This window comes from Astatotilapia calliptera, chromosome 15 (genome assembly GCF_964374335.1).
Source record: "Astatotilapia calliptera chromosome 15, fAstCal68.1, whole genome shotgun sequence".
Lineage (NCBI taxonomy): Eukaryota > Metazoa > Chordata > Actinopteri > Cichliformes > Cichlidae > Astatotilapia > Astatotilapia calliptera.
This window is the reverse complement of record NC_137436.1, coordinates 9,608,962-9,625,250: the sequence shown is the minus strand read 5'-3', so window position 1 is coordinate 9,625,250 and position 16,289 is coordinate 9,608,962. Positions and strand designations below refer to the sequence as shown.

Here is a 16,289-nt window from a genome sequence, read left to right as displayed (position 1 = left end):
GCAGCGCACAATACAGCAACAGATTGTTTCCCAACAACACCCACCCAAGTGTCTTTTTTTTTTTTTTAGCTTGAGGTCTGATATCACAAACCCGCGGCTGAAAGGTTGCGCAGTGTTTCAGTGGGTTAATCCGATTTCAAAAGTGAGAGCAAACGGAAGAGGTCTTCAGGATGTCAGGGGAAATCTTCTGCAGCTTCCCTTCATTTGTCATAGAATAAACCTCAGATCAAATCCAAAGCCAGTGAGTTGTGAAATGGAATGAAAATAGTCCCGTTTCCCCCTCTTTTCCCTCCTCGAACCTAATCTGCTCTAATCAGCTATTAACCACAATTATTGCCGGGTTTCAATCGTTCGGAGATAATTTGAGGCACACTTTCGGACATCTGGGCGGACAATTACGCAGAGGAGAGTTTATGGAGATGAGTGGACGCGTTGCGGAGATGCGGTATTGTCAATGGGACATGTGGTGATGAATAAATAAATAAATAGGTGGTTCCTGTGGGACTGTTTGGCACCAGAGCGTCAGGCAGTCAACCCCAGGTTTGCTGTCGGTTATTGTTGGTTGGTTGGTAATGGGTAATGTGATCTCGAGATGTGGCATCAACCCGATCAAGCCGATTATTGGCTCACTGTCGTCGCCCAGAGCGTCAGGTTTTAACGCTGCGCGTCACCCTGCAACCTAAGAGAAAAGCCTGATAATATCAGGACTCTGCACTACATCACATTTTTATTTAGTTTGAGGCACAATGTTTAAAATTTTTAAAATGACCCAAATATCTTAAAAAAGTTGGGAGAGAAGAGAACAGTGAAAATGAGATTACCTTCAGGGACTTCAGGGACAATTTATTAGAGTGAATAAAGAGATCAATGCCATACCAAATAGCCATGGTAATAAGGTTTCTCTCTCTCTCTTTCACACACACACACACACACACACACACACACACACACACACACACACACACACACACACACACACACACACACACACACACACACACACAGCAGATAGACAGACATTTGTTGTATCATTACAGTACATCTCTAATTGATTCAAAAAGAGAAATAAGACACATGGAAAAAAAACTTAAAAGTAGTTTGGAATAAACCTGCAAGCAGATTAAGTGTTATGACGAAATTATTATTATTTTTTGACGTTGTTTGGTCCAAAAAAATAAAAAATTATTATTATTATTATTATTATTATTATTATTATTATTATTATTATTATTATTATTATTATTATTATTATTATTTTGTCTTCTTCTCTGATATTAATTTGTTCTGTTATTTTAAATAATTTTAGTTGTGTTACAATAATATCAAATTTTTTAAAAGAATTTAAAAAAAAAGATGTTTCCCACCTTATGTGCCACAATCTGGGTTAAAATACTGGCATTCTCACCAATTTAATTACAAAATGTGAAACAAACTGCATGGCAGGCCTAATCTTACTGTCATTAACAAGGTTGATAAGCCAATTAAAAAAAGAACATTCCTAAATAATGAGTCAAAATCTGTTTTGTGATATCTTTATACCTCTATGTAAATGTTCACAAACATGCAAAAAACACTCACTAACGCATGGAAGCTGTTTTCCAGCACTGATAAATGGATAAATTGTTATTTTTTCATATTAACATGTAGCACACAGACTGCTATTTAGCTGACACTCGCTGAAAAAGGAGAGAATAAATGAGGCATTTTGAGTGATAGATTTTATAGTTGTTATCATCCAGACAGCATGCTGAAAAGAAAAGAAAAGAAAAAAGAAAAGAAAGAGAAGGTAGAAGATGAGAGAAACTTTAGTTGAGTATAGGGAGACACTGACACAGACAAATGTCTGCTTTCTAGCAACAGAGTGGCATATACTACTGTTCTAATAATTTAATGCTATGCAAATGTTTTATTACATTATGTTCTCAAATTATAGTACTGAAATGTTTTTTTTTACTCTTTGTAGTTTAATATCCCATTTTATTTGAACCCTTCGTATCTCAAAAAATGTGCAACAACTGATGTTTGATAAAACTTTAGGGCCAGAATAAATACATTTTATTATATCAATACAACACAAAATTATCAAAAAGAAACTGCATGAACATAGTTTAATGTTACACAAAGGGTTTTCCTCAGTGTCCCAATTGACTAACTAAAAAGTGTCCCAGATTACTTGACAGTTTAGTTGACTGCACACTGTTACTTGTAATCCCTTCAAATGTAGTTTGTTTTCTATTTCTGTATCTCCGATCCCTGAAAGGACTAAAGCAATAATATGCTGTAATTCTACTGAGATAATTTTGCAGACACTAATTAAATCTGTGAAAATATCCATGTACAATGACAAGTAATGATTTGGTTATAAATAAAAGTCAGGACTGAATGTTGTTGGGTGACATGCAAAAATTTACTGTAATTTATATATATAAATATCAGGCATGGTTTGTTTTGTCATGTTAGAGTTTCATCTGCCCCTGTCTGATCTTTGTCTATGTTTGAGACTCCCGAAATGGCTCTACTAATCTAGCTAATTGCCATTTCCCAGAGCTTGGCATTTAAGAAGAGGAGCTGGGTCACCAAACAGCCGTTGATCAAAACATCCCATTAGAGCAAAGAAGACAAAAAATCTCTCACAGTCCTAACAATGTGGCACCAGTGCATCAACAGTTTGCTCTGTGGGCACAAAGCATTAATTAGGGCAATAACTTCATGCCATTGCCATTCTATAGTCTCCATTTCTGAATGAGTGCATCTATTTACGCTCTGAAGTTTGTCGGGGACTTGCCGAGTGTGCCGCATTCCCCTGTTGCATGTGCAGATGTGTTATTGGCGTAATGAGGAAAACACTATGAGAAACGTGGGAGAGACACCCCCCCCCCCCCCCCCCCCCCCCAACGCCAAAAGTTTCTTGACAAAATAACATTACACATTGTGGCTGCTCCTAACAAGAATTGACATAATTACTTGGGCCCATTTCTTGTCTAATTAGCACATGTCCACAGTAGACAGGGACTAGCAGTTAGGCAGGTGAAGGGAACTAGACAGGCATGGCAGCAGCAGCAGCAGCACAAAAAGGGGCCCATTTAGTGTAATTAGGTGAGACAATGCCCCTGACTGTTTTCAGCTATGGCAGTGGCTCAAAACTGGGGGCAAACCGGCAAGCGGACGCCCCGTGAGCTGCATCGCCCCAAGACCCTAATAAGCCCCTAATTGTCTTTTTGTGATTCACATGGGCAGCACCAGCAGACATGAAGACAGCCTATTCCTGGTTTCCTGTGGAGAGTGTGGTGCCTGGCCCAAGGAGAGCCTGCAAACGTCTCTCAGGGAACTCCAGACAGACATTCATTTCATTTTAGCAGTAACATAGATGCTGAAAATAATGAAAATCCCAAATAGAGTTACATTTTTACCATTCTGATAAATATCAAGGATTATTTTAAATCTTGTGAGTAAAGTGCAAGAAATTCAACACTTGCAGACATTTAAAAAATTGAAACATAGAAAAGAACAAATAAAACTCTTGCCAGTACAGCCCATGACAAATAGTATAGTATTCCAATATGTTTCAAGTTAGAGTCTTATTATGAAGTATCCAAATTTCTGCTGATCTCGTCTGTAATTGGAGTTAAAAGAGCTGTAAAGGTTGCTGATGGGAGGATCCACTCTTCTAATATTTATCTTCTGTTTTTACATGACCACACAGTGTAAATACAGTATCAAACATTACAGTCAAGCTCCTCTAGTACCAGTGACAGCACTTTATAGCAGAAAAACCTAATGATAGCTAATTGTAAAAAGATAGTATGCTCTCTGCCATTGTTAAGATTTTGCATATCAGGATGTATAAAATCTCACCTGGTCTTTACCCGGCCTTGTAATGATTTAAATACACCTCATCATTATTTATTTAACAAAAGCAGTGTGTGAAATTCTATAGAACCACATTTAGCAGTAATAACATGAGTGTTTGTTTTCTCTGTGACTTTATCAGTCTGTCATATCATTGTGGAGAAATTATGGACCACTCTTCTTTACATGTCCATCAGTGGTCTTTTATCCATTGTTGTATAAGAATTGTAAACTTTACATTTTAAATCTAATGTAGATTTTGGTAAAACATTTTTTTCTGTTTCCAGAGCTCAGTTTGTTATGTTGGTGGGCAGAAGGTGTCATTTTTACATTTCTGATGGTACTTGCTTGTAAATCTTTCCTGTTTGTTGATTATACAGCATTTTACACCAATTCTAGGTCCTATTCGCTCTCTTTTTTTCTAGCAATCAATGAAGCCTTGGCTCATAAGCAGCTGGGCTCTACAGGCTGCATTTCAACACTGTAGGATGAGCCTGTTTAAACACTCACAGCCTCACAGACTGGTCCATATGTTTGAGGCCTCTTCTAATGGCAGCTGGTTCTCAGAAGATTCAATATTCCATAATATGTTCTCCCTATGATCATCCGCAGTCAAGGCCCAGCTCAGAGGGACATCAGCTTGATGTGCCCTCACTCCTTTAATTAGCTGTCAATTAGTGCAAATGAATCAACTGTTCGCCTAATTAAGCAATGCCACCAGGCAGCTCCCGTATACAGGCCATTGTGTGAGCAGCATGAGAAATCCACAGCTAGCAAACTCATTTTGGATCACGAGTGCAACTTAACGATCGCACTGACAAACCGCGTTCATCGAGCTGGGAGTGTGAGCGGTGTTTGTCTGGTCAGGGTAAAGGTCAGTGTGTTAGTGTGATCAGGCAAATCTTACCCGTATACCTTTTTGTCTTTAATGTCAGTTTATATGTGCCAAACACATATATGCAAAATGATCCGATTTCCTTATTTGCAGCACACTGACAGATTCACAAACATAAATACTATAAAACACTATCTCATGAGCACTCAGCTATTTAAACACAAACTATATTGCCAAGTTCACAAAACATGTAAGTCAGTATTCGCACTGATGTTGGCAATAAGATACCTTTTCTTCATATCAAGTGTAGATGTTTTTAGTCTTTCTAACAATTAAATCAATAAAATAGTCACACTTTTGGGTCATCTTCTCCACCGTCTCCTTTTAGCCTCCTGATTCGCATGAATGACCATTAATTAACATAGTTGCTATTTCAAAGCCACTAGAATATTATTTTATTATGCAGACCACATATTTCCTTTACAGCTGGAGTGGAAATGTAATTTCCTCAAACATCTGTTCACCCATTTATTTTTACATTTATTTATTTTATTACTGTGACATGCCTCTTCTTATGAACGTTTCCCATAATTAAATAAAAATACTGGCAACACCATTAACCGAATCCAAGTTCAGACATTGTGTGCTTACAAGTGAGTTCAGAGGTCACTGAATTAAATAAGTTATAAGGCTGCAGAGCCATAGGTGCGCTTGCATCATTATCATTTATTTTGGCACTTTGTAATACAGCTGCCAACTTGTGGTTTGATTTCTCTCCATTTACCATTAAATTAATTTGAATTCAGGATGCGCAGAAGACAAATCATACTTTAAGATCCTTTCATTTAATGAGGACCTTTGAGGCACTTTGGAGGAAAGAACAAACAATAATTCCCTTTCTTACATCATAAATATTTAGCATTTTAAGTGCTACAAGCTATATCATAGAGTATCTTTCATTCATTATGTCATTATCCGTTACTTATCCAGGTGAAAAGACTGATTGAGATTTAAATCTCATTTCCAAGAGAGAGCCGGCCAACCTAACATACCCTCTTGCATAATGATTATAGGAGGAGATATCTTCCCAAGGTGTGAGCTGTAGCATGTTTAGACTTGAAGTGTTCCTTTTTTCCATTTAAAAGATCACAAGGTCACAAGCATTACCTGTATTAAATACACTAAATCAAACACAGTGATAAATACTTAAATGTCATCTACACGTGTGTATATAAGTGCAGAGCATTTATGCATCCCCTTAAGGTTATAAAACACCCCAGAAATCACCTTAGTGTTAAAACAAGACACATGTATTAACTTGAGAGCATTACAGAGAATCTATGCACATGTTATTAGTCTTACATCTTCATTTTGTCTGCATGCGTATGCCGATAATCGCATTTAATGGATGCACGCTGTTTAGAGGCTTGTGAACAGTCCAGCTATGTTTCCTCTCTCCCTTCTTCCACCAGCCTCTCTGGACCATTACAGGCTGTAATTGTTATTTAATGGATTAAACATTCATCCTCTCTGCGCAAAGTCCGCAGAGAGCATCACCATGTTCACACAGCTAAACATGCCTCATCAGACACACACACACGCACACGCACAAACACACACACACACCACCACCACCACCACCACAGCAACACTCATTTGACAGCAGTGTTTGTGCTTAAAATTCAATTACCCACTTATTGATAGCTCTCTGGGGTGCAAAGGAAGTGCTGGTGGAAGTGTGGATGATTTCCCAGGAGGCCTCAAGCTCCTCTGCACATCTCCAGCTGGATCTATTTCATGGCTTTACTCATCAGCGGCAGAAGCAGATGGAGCATAAGCAGCAGTCATACACCTGCACACACCAGCGCACGCAGACACAGAGACTGGGGCTGTAACACTCACACACAGTGGAAACACAAGTCATTTATTACAGTCCATTCTAACAGTGAAAACATGATAAGACATTTGCTGAATTTTCAGGAGAGAACAAAACAAAACAAATTCTTCATAAAGATTAATTAAGTATATAAACAGTCATTTCATGTCTTTGACACCATATAAATCCACACAATTTTAATCTGGATTAAATTAGTGTTAGTTTATGTGTTAGTTCATTTAGTTTATCCTCGTCCTGTGTAAAAGAAATAATTTATTTCCCTAAATTTATGATTTTGCATGAGGACACTCATCCATTCCTTTTTGCTTCTGGTCTTGCACACTGATTGTCTTTCTTTTTTTTCTGCTGGCAATATTCTTGTAATTCTTTTTAACATAGTCTTTGTGACAGCATACAGGTAAAACACAAATATTTTTCAGCATTACTAGTAGCTCCCATCAACTGTGTCTGAAGCCATGCCAGTATTTGACATGCTGATTTTATTTTTTCCACCTCTGCTTTTCCAACTGGGACAAATTAAAAAAGCGTTGTTTTTACAGTACTATTCCAAATTCTTGAATCCCTCCTCATGTCCAAAATTGAAAAGTTGCCTTTTGCCCTGTTCTCTGTCAAGATGATCCACACTGCTCCAATGGCGTTGAGGCTGAGAGACTGTGGAGCCAAATCCATGAGTAAAGTGCTCAGTTGTGTGTTTTTTCTATCCAGGTATGCTTTTACTACAATCAATGTGTGTTTGGGATCATTGCCATCCTGAAAAATGACATGGAAATCAGACACTTTCCAGATGGCATTACGTGGTCAATCAAACTCTGACAGTACTTTTCTGCATTTATAATTCCATCAGTTGTGGAGATCCCCAACACCAGTGGCTCAAACTGTCACTTTGCATGGTATTTACAGAAATACACAGGCAGTGTGTAGTCTAACAGCACAAAACCTAAAATAAGGATAAATAACAATCAAACAGTTATTTAACAGACCTGACGCCACTCATTTTCAGTTCAGTTCTTGTATAATTTAGCATACCTCATCCTTTCACCCTTATTTCCTTTCCTTAAGAATGGCTTCTTGACAGCCACCCTTCCACTGAGGCCATTGCTGATGAGACTTCAGTGAACAGTAGATGATCAACTGAAGGTCCAGATGTGGTTCTCAAGTCTTGTGTCAGGTTAGGTGGATTTTGTGTGTGCAGAACACTGGTTCTTCTCTTGAGTTATGGACCTTTTTTTGTACCTTAATGATTCATAGATGAGAGCTAACAAATAAAAAAAAACATATATCTGACATGCATTGAAAATAAGTAAAAAAGCAGCCAATGGCCAAACAAAGACCTTCACAAGTCCTGTAGAACTACTACTCAAAACAACTTTTTAAAAAAATACGAGAAAATCCGGCTCCTTGGAAGAAAAATTCAAATAAAGGCACTTTACTGTGTGTCTAACACATCAGCCCTCAGTGCCACAGGTAGTGCACCACAGGTTAGCCACGCGTCTCAGAGTCCCCAGAGGCCAGAGGGGGCCCCACACAGACGCTCTTGTTGCTGCTGGCCTCATTCCCCGCTAATTACAGCACTCATCTCTGCTCTCCCATGAGACGCCACAACACTGATGACAACACAGGGAAGGTTCTGCATCACCAGCAGCTGAGGCTGCCGACTGCACATCAATACCCAAGGGGGCAAAAGGAGTAACGATGGTGTGATTGCATGTTGGGGGGTTTGTGGTTAGAGTTATGCAGGGCCAGTTTTGCTGCTACTATCAGTCTGGCACATCCTAAACTGATTTATTAACTGCAACTTTATTGTGTTAATCTGTTGCAATTCAGCTCTGATTTAGAAAAACACATGAAACCTAAAACTACAAACTTACAACATGTGGTGTTCCGTCAGAGACACTACACCACATGATCTAGCATGAGTACAAGTCTGAGTAGAAAACAAAGATGAATCTTGTTGTCCTTTGGTGCCACCTTGTCAGACTACAGCTTGCACGTCCCTGAAGATGACTCTTGATCGATGAGCTCCAAAGATACTGTACCTCTCAGTGTGATTGTTCATTAGCAGGACACAGGGATCTAATGGCCAGCACACTTCTGGCAGTCATAAATCTTCAGACTCCACCCAGGTTTGCTCCCCTGTCTCATCAAGGCCCGTGAAGAATGGAGTCAGTGTGATAAAAAGGAGTGTGGGATTTATATTTTCCCTCTACCGCCTCCTCCACGCACCGAGATGAGCTAACAGGCACAGAGAAATGACAAGTGGGGCTTGACAAGACACCCCCGTGAATGTGATGATGCCGCTAGATGTGTTTTAGATGCTGATGAGCCTGCTGGACAAAAAGAGCATTTTAATGTCTCTTTTCTGTTTATTATACATTATACTTAAGAGTGTTTTGAACCCAAGCAGAACAGCTGAGATGAAAGTGGGGTTTACAGGGCCCTAAAACCAAAGCAACTAAATGGGGTTTGACCGTCAAAGTGACACATTTGTTTTTCTTACTGTGACTTGCCAAACGTCTTACAAGAAAACACTTATGTGTGGTAGACAGAAATACATTCCGAGTGGCTGGTTTGTAGTGGAATGAGAGCAGGTGTATTGACAGGTGAAAGTCAAGTGAATGGAAAACTGGGTACTGCCGAACAGGTGAGGAAATACGGGGCTTGAAATTGTTTAAACTTAGAAAGATTTCCTTGTAGTCTTTCTAATGTGTGGCCTTAATGTGACCTTGACTGTGCCTCTGAAAGCTTGTTGCCTCATTTATTACATCCTTGTCCTAGTATGCTGTGTATACAGTGATTGCTCTGAAATACAGCTTCACATTTGTGAGTACAAGAGGTTCTGGTGTTCCTTGGCCTTTTCCTTTATCATAACATTTATCATTAACTAATCAGTGAATGCATATTTTGGAAAAGTTGCTCCAAAGCTGCAAAAATGAGGAAAATGAGATCAGATATGCTCATTGGTTAACATCTTTCCTAAAATGCACTTTCCTAATTAGTCTTAAAATACTTTTTGACAGTTGGATGATGTCATAGTCTGACCAATTTGTGTGGGGCGGTGGAGAGTGAATACATTGCTGCTGCGTCCAATTCACTCTGACCTTTTTTTATTCTGCAGTTCCATGTCATGAAATTTAGGTCAGAGAACAATGCACGCTCTCTGTTAGAACTAGTGGGGTGCCAAAACCCTAGCTACTCCCCTCTGACCCTCATCCCAAGCTTTCACATTCATCCACTTTCCACACAACGTTTCACTTCACAGACTGGAAGATGTATAAAAAAAACAAAGGTATTTTTATCTGGAAAGATGTTCTATCTAGATCTATCTATCTATCTATCTATCTATCTATCTATCTACCTATCTATCTATTTATTTATCTCATCAAATACTGTGTTACAGCTTGGCTGATGATGGGCACAGCTCCACAAATGTAACAATTTGTGATTATTATCTAACAGTATTACAAACACTTGTCAATCACTATGTGGTATTAAAGAGCTGTCTGAAATTCAGTTGTACACCACACAAAGTTACAGAGTGGGGTGTCTGAGTGCTGATGTCACCTCAGACATAGTTAAAATCCTTGTTAACGTAGCTGCTTCTCGCCGGGTGCGGTGGCGCGTGCCTGTAATCCAAGCTACCGGAAGGCTGAGGTTGGAGGATCGTTTAAGGTCAGGAGCTCTGAGCTGCAGCAGGCTGTGTCGATCGGGTATCCACACTAAGTTCGGCATTGATATGGTGATCCTCGGGGAGCCCGGGACCACCAGGTCGCCTAAGGAGGGGTGCACCGGCCCAGGTCGGAGACGGAGCAGGTCAAAGCCCCCGTGTCGCTCAGTAGTGGGATGGTGCCTGTGAATAGATGCTGTAGCGCAGCCTGAGCAATACAGCGAGACCCAATCTTTATATACACCCTTATACCTGTCTCTACCTCACACAGCAACCTCATCAGTCCTTCTTTGTCTTTTTAATTGACGTTAAACACACTCACAAACCTGCTGCTCTGCTTGTCCTACACCACCTCCACCTGCAGGACAGCTGCAAATACATCCTCCATCCTAAACACTTCTGATGCCCAGCAGGTGGAGACAAACTCAAACTAGGAAATTCATTCAGGTAACCTTTGGGTTTAATATTTGCATCTTATGATCACAGCTTTGACTGTCATGTAAAAAGGGTTTTTTTTGTTTTAGAAGTGAACTGTGCACAACTTCAGTACAGGCATGAGTCAGGATTTCAGGGTAAAGTAAATGTTTTCTTTACATCATTTCTTTGAGTGTATGGTGAAAGATTGCCAGGGAAGGGACTGTGTTGCATTTTACTGGGATAATTTCTCTATTTTTTTAAATAGATTTTTCATCTTATAATCAACAGTATATAAAACTATATATATATATACATATATATTACATATTGGCTGAATACTTTTTGGCAGGTTGCCATGATCAGGCAGTTCACACACTCTCACAGGGGTTCCATGGTGTAATGGTTAGCACTCTGGACTCTGAATCCAGCGATCCGAGTTCAAATCTCGGTGGGACCTGAGTTTTTTTATCCGCTGATTGGGATGTGAAACATTTGAGCGTCTTCTCTGGGACACCAAAACTGTGCTATAATTGTGTTTTCAGTGAGAGGTGTATAAAATCAAGCAGCAAACCTTGACCTCTCCCTTTACAAACACTTGTCAATCACTATGTGGTATTAAAGAGCTGTCTGAAATTCAGTTGTACACCACACAAAGTTACAGAGTGGGGTGTCTGAGTGCTGAGGTGCGCTTGTGCGTAAAAGTCACAAACACTCCCCTGACTCACTAACTGCACAGCTGACTTCAAAGTCAGCACAGAAAGTGGGCGCCACGAGTATGTGTTTCCATGGCTGAACAGCTGCTATATGTGTTATGTGGAGTATAACGTTTGTGTCGTCCCAACTATCTAAAGTTGTAACCTCCACAAAAGTCCCATGTAGTACGTCAGGATGGCCGAGCGGTCTAAGGCGCTGCGTTCAGGTCGCAGTCTCCTCTGGAGGCGTGGGTTCGAATCCCACTTCTGACATTCAAGCTTTGCTCTTCTTCATATTGTCACAACATACACTTGAAATTTGGTTGAACCACGAGGTTTCTCACAACTTGCTTATCACAGTTGTGCACCGTTCATCCCTGAACTGTAGTGGATTTTATAATGATGTACACTGTAAAAACATTCTACATAATTCTAATAAAATTCACTACAGGAAGCTGATTACTGGTGCACAACTAAATGTGTGCATCTTTGAATGTGCTCACATTGACACTGATGTGCTAAAAACCTGATTTTGTGAAGTCAAAACTTTCAGCAAGTTGAAACAATCTTTCTTATTGACTCCAATTAGCCTAAAATAAGGACTGGTCCCATCCCATGTCATGGCATGAAAATATGACAGGCTGTCATCAATTCAATCAGATACTTGCGAAAATGGTAAACACTGAGTAAAAATCCTTCAACATTTTTATTGTATTTCTGACAGTGTACACACAAAACAATAATATACAAACACACACGTACACATACGCTGTCCTTCGGCTTATTAAAAAGGCTGTCATGTTTTTGCTTGGTCAAAAAAAAAAAACCCAACAAAAAACAACAACCTGTTATTACTGTGCTGACTTCCTCATTTTGAAATGATTAGGTTTTTTACTTTTACAGCATTTCATCTTGGCTGATGATGGCCACTAACCTGATGAGCTCACATGAATGAAAGTAAAACTTCCTGTGAACGTAGCTGCTTCTCGCCGGGTGCGGTGGCGCGTGCCTGTCATCCAAGTTACTGGGAGGCTGAGGTTGGAGGATCGTTTGAGCACAGGATCTCTGAGCTGCAGCAGGCTGTGTCGATCGGGTGTCCGCGCTAAGTTCGGCATCGATATGGTGATCCTGGGGGAGCCCGGGACCACCAGGTCGTCTAAAGAGGGGTGCACCGGCCCAGGTCGGAGACGGAGCAGGTCAAAGCCCCCGTGCTGCTCAGTAGTGGGATGGCGCCTGTGAATAGATGCTGTAGCGCAGCCTGAGCAATACAGCGAGACCCAATCTTTATACACACCATTATACCTGTCTCTACCTCACACAGCAGCCTCGTCAGCCCTTATTTATATTTTTAATTGACGTCAAAAACACTCACAAACCTGCTGCTCTGCTTGTCCTGCACCACCTCCACCTGCAACTAAATCCTCCACCCTAAACACTCCTGCCGCCCAGCAGGTGAAGACAAACTAAATCAATCAATCAATCAATCTCTCTATCTCTCTATCTAATAACTTATTGCATTACAACTTGGCTAATGATGGGCAGGAAGTTTATGTGATGATGTCACCTCAGACATAGTTAAAATCCTTGTTAACGTAGCTGCTTCTCGCCGGGTGCGGTGGCGCGTGCCTGTAATCCAAGCTACCGGAAGGCTGAGGTTGGAGGATCGTTTAAGGTCAGGAGCTCTGAGCTGCAGCAGGCTGTGTCGATCGGGTATCCACACTAAGTTCGGCATTGATATGGTGATCCTCGGGGAGCCCGGGACCACCAGGTCGCCTAAGGAGGGGTGCACCGGCCCAGGTCGGAGACGGAGCAGGTCAAAGCCCCCGTGTCGCTCAGTAGTGGGATGGTGCCTGTGAATAGATGCTGTAGCGCAGCCTGAGCAATGCAGCGAGACCCAATCTTTATATACACCCTTATACCTGTCTCTACCTCACACAGCAACCTCATCAGTCCTTCTTTGTCTTTTTAATTGACGTTAAACACACTCACAAACCTGCTGCTCTGCTTGTCCTACACCACCTCCACCTGCAGGACAGCTGCAAATACATCCTCCATCCTAAACACTTCTGATGCCCAGCAGGTGGAGACAAACTCAAACTAGGAAATTCATTCAGGTAACCTTTGGGTTTAATATTTGCATCTTATGATCACAGCTTTGACTGTCATGTAAAAAGGGGTTTTTTTGTTTTAGAAGTGAACTGTGCACAACTTCAGTACAGGCATGAGTCAGGATTTCAGGGTAAAGTAAATGTTTTCTTTACATCATTTCTTTGAGTGTATGGTGAAAGATTGCCAGGGAAGGGACTGTGTTGCATTTTACTGGGATAATTTCTCTATTTTTTTAAATAGATTTTTCATCTTATAATCAACAGTATATAAAACTATATATATATATACATATATATTACATATTGGCTGAATACTTTTTGGCAGGTTGCCATGATCAGGCAGTTCACACACTCTCACAGGGGTTCCATGGTGTAATGGTTAGCACTCTGGACTCTGAATCCAGCGATCCGAGTTCAAATCTCGGTGGGACCTGAGTTTTTTTATCCGCTGATTGGGATGTGAAACATTTGAGCGTCTTCTCTGGGACACCAAAACTGTGCTATAATTGTGTTTTCAGTGAGAGGTGTATAAAATCAAGCAGCAAACCTTGACCTCTCCCTTTACAAACACTTGTCAATCACTATGTGGTATTAAAGAGCTGTCTGAAATTCAGTTGTACACCACACAAAGTTACAGAGTGGGGTGTCTGAGTGCTGAGGTGCGCTTGTGCGTAAAAGTCACAAACACTCCCCTGACTCACTAACTGCACAGCTGACTTCAAAGTCAGCACAGAAAGTGGGCGCCACGAGTATGTGTTTCCATGGCTGAACAGCTGCTATATGTGTTATGTGGAGTATAACGTTTGTGTCGTCCCAACTATCTAAAGTTGTAACCTCCACAAAAGTCCCATGTAGTACGTCAGGATGGCCGAGCGGTCTAAGGCGCTGCGTTCAGGTCGCAGTCTCCTCTGGAGGCGTGGGTTCGAATCCCACTTCTGACATTCAAGCTCTGCTCTTCTTCGTATTGTCACAACATACACTTGAAATTTGGTTGAACCACGAGGTTTCTCACAACTTGCTTATCACAGTTGTGCACCGTTCATCCCTGAACTGTAGTGGATTTTATAATGATGTACACTGTAAAAACATTCTACATAATTCTAATAAAATTCACTACAGGAAGCTGATTACTGGTGCACAACTAAATGTGTGCATCTTTGAATGTGCTCACATTGACACTGATGTGCTAAAAACCTGATTTTGTGAAGTCAAAACTTTCAGCAAGTTGAAACAATCTTTCTTATTGACTCCAATTAGCCTAAAATAAGGACTGGTCCCACCCCATGTCATGGCATGAAAATATGACAGGCTGTCATCAATTCAATCAGATACTTGCGAAAATTGTAAACACTGAGTAAAAATCCTTCAACATTTTTATTGTATTTCTGACAGTGTACACACAAAACAATAATATACAAACACACACGTACACATACGCTGTCCTTCGGCTTATTAAAAAGGCTATGTCATGTTTTTGCTTGGTCAAAAAAAAGAAAACCCCAACAAAAAACAACAACCTGTTATTACTGTGCTGACTTCCTCATTTTGAAATGATTAGGTTTTTTACTTTTACAGCATTTCATCTTGGCTGATGATGGCCACTAACCTGATGAGCTCACATGAATGAAAGTAAAACTTCCTGTGAACGTAGCTGCTTCTCGCCGGGTGCGGTGGCGCGTGCCTGTCATCCAAGTTACTGGGAGGCTGAGGTTGGAGGATCGTTTGAGCACAGGAGCTCTGAGCTGCAGCAGGCTGTGTCGATCGGGTGTCCGCGCTAAGTTCGGCATCGATATGGTGATCCTGGGGGAGCCCGGGACCACCAGGTCGTCTAAAGAGGGGTGCACCGGCCCAGGTCGGAGACGGAGCAGGTCAAAGCCCCCGTGCTGCTCAGTAGTGGGATCGCGCCTGTGAATAGATGCTGTAGCGCAGCCTGAGCAATACAGCGAGACCCAATCTTTATACACACCATTATACCTGTCTCTACCTCACACAGCAGCCTCGTCAGCCCTTATTTATATTTTTAATTGACGTCAAAAACACTCACAAACCTGCTGCTCTGCTTGTCCTGCACCACCTCCACCTGCAACTAAATCCTCCACCCTAAACACTCCTGCCGCCCAGCAGGTGAAGACAAACTAAATCAATCAATCAATCAATCAATCAATCAATCTCTCTATCTCTCTATCTAATAACTTATTGCATTACAACTTGGCTAATGATGGGCAGGAAGTTTATGTGATGATGTCACCTCAGACATAGTTAAAATCCTTGTTAACGTAGCTGCTTCTCGCCGGGTGCGGTGGCGTGTGCCTGTAATCCAAGCTACCGGAAGGCTGAGGTTGGAGGATCGTTTAAGGTCAGGAGCTCTGAGCTGCAGCCGGCTGTGTCGATCGGGTATCCACACTAAGTTCGGCATTGATATGGTGATCCTCGGGGAGCCCGGGACCACCAGGTCGCCTAAGGAGGGGTGCACCGGCCCAGGTCGGAGACGGAGCAGGTCAAAGCCCCCGTGTCGCTCAGTAGTGGGATGGTGCCAGTGAATAGATGCTGTAGCGCAGACTGAGCAATGCAGCGAGACCCAATCTTTATATACACCCTTATACCTGTCTCTACCTCACACAGCAACCTCATCAGTCCTTCTTTGTCTTTTTAATTGACGTTAAACACACTCACAAACCTGCTGCTCTGCTTGTCCTACACCACCTCCACCTGCAGGACAGCTGCAAATACATCCTCCATCCTAAACACTTCTGATGCCCAGCAGGTGGAGACAAACTCAAACTAGGAAATTCATTCAGGTAACCTTTGGGTTTACAGTTTTTTCTGA

The 16,289-nt window shown here is 41.3% G+C and overlaps 4 non-coding genes across 4 annotated transcripts; all 4 read left to right on the top strand.

The window, feature by feature from the left end:
* The first annotated feature begins 11,047 nt into the window (after positions 1-11,047).
* Positions 11,048-11,119, top strand: trnaq-cug (transfer RNA glutamine (anticodon CUG)). Its single transcript has one exon. It is a non-coding gene; the product is annotated as a tRNA-Gln (tRNA).
* A 425-nt stretch (positions 11,120-11,544) lies between these two features.
* On the top strand, positions 11,545-11,627 carry trnal-cag (transfer RNA leucine (anticodon CAG)). Its single transcript has one exon. It is a non-coding gene; the product is annotated as a tRNA-Leu (tRNA).
* A 2,196-nt stretch (positions 11,628-13,823) lies between these two features.
* trnaq-cug (transfer RNA glutamine (anticodon CUG)) lies at positions 13,824-13,895 on the top strand. Its single transcript has one exon. It is a non-coding gene; the product is annotated as a tRNA-Gln (tRNA).
* Positions 13,896-14,320: 425 nt separating this feature from the next.
* trnal-cag (transfer RNA leucine (anticodon CAG)) lies at positions 14,321-14,403 on the top strand. Its single transcript has one exon. It is a non-coding gene; the product is annotated as a tRNA-Leu (tRNA).
* The last annotated feature ends 1,886 nt before the right edge of the window (positions 14,404-16,289 follow it).